Consider the following 6,021-nt stretch of genomic DNA (forward strand, 5'->3'; position numbering starts at 1 on the left):
ACTTGTATTTATTTTGCGTTGTACAAATTTAGGGCATTGAAACATACCACAGCTACTATATCTTATTTATTTTTTAATTTTAAAATAAAAGTTTATACTGCTAAATTACACACATATAATAATTATAATATAGGCCTAAATTCTTGTTTAAACTTTAAATTTTTTTTTTTTTTTTTTTTTTTGCAAATGTGTCTTTAGCAGGCCAGCAGTAAGAAAATATAGGTCGCCCCCCCCCCCCCCCCGTGTGTTTAGTATTTACTTTGGTGCAGAGGGTAAATAATGTGTGTGCCTTTGTTTCAGTATATATATATATATATATACATGTATATATGCTTAGCTTAGCTTAGTAACTTGTTTAACGTGTCCATATACCACTAGGGTTTCGAACACACCTATCCCGAGTCCGGCCTCCGATAGGATCGGGAGTCTGACTCGGGACAGGGATAACCTAACAAATAGGGGAAATTTTGAAAATTAACGCCAAAAGTTGAGGTTAAAAAAGTTTGGCTGCACTCTTAAAGAAACATATCAACATTCCTATCCTATATAAATTATTAATATAATATATTTTCAGCGCAAATTTAGATGGGCTGGTCTAATATTAATAATAATTCTTAAACAATATTCATTAAGCCCATGGGAGGTTAAGAGGAAAGGGGCTGCCAGTCATATTTTAAACATTGGTGTGACCAGGTGAGGGTCGGGAGGGAGGGGAGGCCGGCCCTACTCAAAACCTAAGGCCGGACCGCCTACGCATATAGCCGCAAAGAATGCCCTAACTCCCGGCATCCCATCACCCCCACCCCCCACCGTGTCCAACCGCAGTTCAGTCCAATCCTGACAGCCTACTAGTTGTTTAGGAAGTTATTATATATATATGTATGTATATGTGTGTGTATATATACATACATATATATATATATATACACACACACACACACACACACACACACACATTAGTGATTTCCCAAGAAATTTGTCAAGGCATGGTAGACCAAACACTTTTGGGGCATTTTCACCATTTTCGGTGCACTTTCTTTCATTAAAAATACACAAAAATTAATTGAAATAAACATTAATGTAATGTATGTGCTTGCTTTAATAAATGAATGGCAAAAGATGTAAAAGGCATATTTTATTAATTAATAATACCTTTTTGGGTGTTTTATAAAGGCAATTTTAGAATTAATTAGTGAAAAAGGCTTATTTAATCTCAGGGCAGCATGGTGCTGATTAAGGCAAGATGGTGCTAGACTATTGAGGCATGGTGCTGCACCGTGCTAAAACAAGCTAGGGAAAACACTACACATACATATACATAAATCTAAAAATACATAAAAATCTATTCTATTGTGGATCTATGTAATTTGGTGGTTGTGGTACATTTGTAAATTTTACTTGTTCAAGTTAGAGGACTTACCTTTTTACATATATATATATGTAGTTTCATGGTATTCTACAGTTCAGTGTGTGTTTGTGTGTGTGTGTGTAATCTGCTTTAGAAATTACCTGCAATAAAATGAATGGTCAACTGCCATATCTGATATTTGTTTTCCATTTTGAAAACACTGTTTGACATGGAGAATATAGCATTTAACTATCTCATTCATATATTTTCCTTGAATATGCTACATAAGTGCATCTACATGAGGTAATTTAACCCGGGTTAAAAGCAACTTAGGTTAAATATGTGTAGCCTAGTCTAGTAGAAGGCAGACCGATATAGATCAGTTTATTAACAACCATATTTGCCATTTTTCTCCAGCTGTATACTATTAAAAATTAGTTTTGTAGATATTACTTAAATTGAACTGCAATAACAATTCCAATACAGCACAAGACTGAACAAGAAAATATCTGCAATATCCATTGTGATTAGATATAAAACAACACCAATATTATACATATATATATTAACCATTATTTACTCAGGTAAGTTTTTGTGTTTTATTACTAAATATACCAGGTTAAACCCTATTATTAAAACATTTGCATGTTTGTTTGACGAGGTAACACTTATGTTTTATTAGGTTGTAGACCTCGACATGAAAATAACTGAGGGAACTGATTATTTGCTCCCTAATGTAGTTTATGGGGGGGGGGGGGGGGGCAATTTAAAATATTACCATATTGATACTACATGTATATAAATTCACATGCCAAAGGAAACTATATATTATTCTCCTTGAAACTAATCTCAGGTGTTATGGGTAAGTAGAGAGAGATATTGCTCCCCCTAGATGTCAAGGTCTGAGGATGGCTATATTTTATTATTGCTATTTGTTGTTGCCTGCATTCAACTGGTAAGGAAGGGCAACATCATGTGGTAATTTTGCAATCTGTAAAAACAAAATCATTTCATTATTTCAAGAAACTATTTTGTTTTAAGAATAAAAGAATGTATTCAGTGGAACATTATACTGTTGCCAATACATCTATGTAATAAGATATGACAATAATACTATTGTAATTTTGAACTTGTAAAGTAACAACTTTGCCATTGTTTAATTATTACATATTATTTGGAAATAAAATAATTATTAAATCATAAAAATAATTAACTTAATCATGCATATGCATATGTACAAATTTTATTATAAATACAAATTATATATTTTGTAGCCCACATAATTATTATATTAATAATTATCTTATCATTTCAAAATTGTTAAAATTTATAATTAACATTACCTGAAAATTGCATCAACAAAAATTATATTCTGCCCAACCTGCCCTGTCCCCTCAACATTCAAAGTACATGGAAACACATCGGTACTAAATATAGATTATACTAATTCAGATTCCTGCTGTTCGTTTCTCTTATATGGCAACCCAAGCTGTTATAATACACATAAGACGTATTGCAACTATGTGTTAGCTACAGAAAATAAATGACAATATGTAAGTCATGTAAAAAGTTGATATGATAACTTTATTCTATGTAAACCAGTAATCACTAAGGCTTTGCTTCACCCCCAAAGACCTGGATGATTGGTAACTAGGCCGTGTGACGTCACGCTGGTTCAGAGTAGACGAAACCTACATTTTTCAATTAGAAATTACCTTTTATATGCAGGGGGCGGGACGTAGCACAGTTGTGGGCCCAATGGGCTATTTCTCGTTCCAGCCAGTGCACCACAACTGGTATATCAAAGGCTGTGTTATGTACTACCCTGTCTGTGGGATGGTGCATATGAAAGATCCCTTGCTGGTAACTGAAAAAAAAGAGTAGCTCATGAAGTGGTGACAGCAGGTTTCCTCTCTCAATATCTGTGTGGTCCTTAACCATATGTTTGATGCCATATAACTGTAAATAAAATGTGTTGAATGCGTCGTTAAATAAAATATTTCCTTCCTTTTATATGCAATTTTCCACAGATATGATAGCACATACCATGGCCTTAGATTTAAACCAGTTGTGGCGCACTAATTCAGATAAAAAAAAAATAGAGAGAATTGAGGGGATTTGATTGTTGTACTGGGGACCCAAAAAAGCTAGTGAAGGGCAAGAAAGGAAAGTTTGTTTAAAAACGTCTCTCAACACATTTTAAACCAAGGCTATTTGGTTTCTAACATACACTTTATCTTACAATTGGCCTCACAGGCCTCTGAAGACGACAACAACTGGTAAGTGAGGTCAGCTATATATTGAATGGACTTTCAATTAGCAGTGCCCACCCACTCCTCACTTCCAATGTCTAGGGCATACATTCCACATGGGGCGGGACATAGCCCAGTGGTAAAACGTTCGCTTGATGCGCGGTCGGTCAGGGATTGATCCCCGTCGGTGGACCCATTGGGCTATTTCTCATGCCAGCCAGTGCTCCACAACTGGTGTAACAAAGGCTGTGGTATGTACTATCCTGTCTGTGGGATAGTGCATATAAAAGATCCCTTGCTGCTAATCGAAAAGAGTAGCCCATGAAGTGGCGACAGCGGGTTTCCTCTCTCAACACTTGTGTGGTCCTTAACCATGTCACGACGCCATATAACCATAAGTAAATGTGTTGAGTGTGTCGTTAAATAAAACATTAAAAAAAAACCCCACAAAAACCCAACCATTCCACATGGGCTATACTCCACCATATAACAATTAGGGATCTTTTATATGCACTTGAAACAAACAGGTCAGTACATACCATGGCCTTTGATATACTGCCGGTTGGAATGGTGTAAAACTATGTAAACCAATCAATCCCATGACCCTTCACTCATCAAGCGAGCACTCTTGTTACTGAGCTAATATCCCGCACCAAATTTTTATCAAAGTCATACTGTATCATTGCTGATATAGAAAACAACAATTATAAAACAAATTACAATTTATTTAATCACAAATGACAAATATACATAGCAGTGCTAGAATAAAGTAAACATTTCATAAAATAAATAGATACCGGAAAGTCACATGTGCCATAACATATATAATGGCAGTGTTGTACAAGGAATGTCCTGTTTTGTCATGTACAATAGTAAATTCTCGCTATATTTATGTTTAAAATACAATTTAACAGTAAAAATTAACATGGCAGCTTTTATAATGAAGGTTTTAATAACAAAATATCAATCTGAAACTGTTATCTGATAAGCTGACATAACCAGCCTGCATTAAATATGATGATGTGTATTACCAACGATGACATCCTCCCCTTGTTAAACACAATCACGTGAAAGAGAAATATCTTTCATAGAAGTCTTTTATGAGATAGCTCTGTCCTGTATACATAAACCATTATTTTACACGAACAGACAAAGATGGCTTTTTTATTTGACCATTTTATCATAAATAAACTACACTATCATATTTGCCGGGTTTGTTTCATGTGTTAAATAAAATTTAACACTACAAATTAACATGAAGACCAAATGTTAGTCACTATTGGCATAATAATGGCTGTATAAAGTATAAAGATGTAATATGGGATTGAATGTCAGTAACACAATTAACTTTCTGACAGTAGTGATGAAGGTTTTGATTGCAGACCCCTAACGATTTCAGTGTTGATGTGAACTATTTCTTCCCAGCAGTATATGTAACTTCCCACCCATCTCATTTGGTTTCATCTTCTAACACCTATGTAGGCCTTGACTTGAACCTTTTTCACTGGTAGCCCACTGGGCTACACGGTTATTAAATCTAGTAGCCCTCAGTAAAAACTGGTAGCCCCATAATTTTAATACATTTTTTAAAAAAGAAAGAGAAAAGCAAAATCATTTATTTTTAATTAAACATATTGTTTTAGGTGTTTAAGTATCTTGCTGATTGCAGAGGAACTGGATGAGCAAAACAGAATCTAGTAGCCGGACGGACTACCAATTTTAGACATCTGGTAGCCCAAGCGAGACATTGGTAGCTAAAACAGCCCAGGCTACAACTAAGGTCAAACCCTGCTATGCACCTTGTTATAAAAACTTAAAACAAGTTCCACTGTATGTTCATACCACACATTTAGACAACCTATCATAAACATGTATAACTCAAATATGCTTCCCCTTGCATACATTGTGTCATATAAAAGTAAAGTATTGGCATCTTATGAAAACATTGTATTTCTTAGCATATGCTACCATGAGTACTGAATCCTGATGGATTTAAAAACAATATTAAACATAAAAATAGATGACATAAAACTGATTTAAATCAATTGGTTATCAAATGTGTGCAAATATTATGTGCAACTACGATATAATGCATAACACAAATATCAAATCTAGCCACTGAAAAATGTGCAAGTCTAGTTATGAACACAAGTCTTTACAGTATATCTGAACAACAAGTCCAGAGACAAATGGAAAATTCTGAACACCAAACGAAAAGTAAATCCCATCATTTCATTTAAAGAGACTGTCCTGAGTTCGCTGTCATTATAAGGTGTTTTCCACTAATAAAAATATTTTGATGACTAAAATTGCATAATACAGTGAAACCTCTCAAAACTGGACCCTCTGTAAACCGGAATTCCCTCAAAACTGGACATTTTTCATGGTCTTTTTTTAAAAATCAGTACAGAAATTAACCTC

This window comes from Gigantopelta aegis, chromosome 9 (assembly GCF_016097555.1).
Source record: "Gigantopelta aegis isolate Gae_Host chromosome 9, Gae_host_genome, whole genome shotgun sequence".
NCBI classification, from domain to species: domain Eukaryota; kingdom Metazoa; phylum Mollusca; class Gastropoda; order Neomphalida; family Peltospiridae; genus Gigantopelta; species Gigantopelta aegis.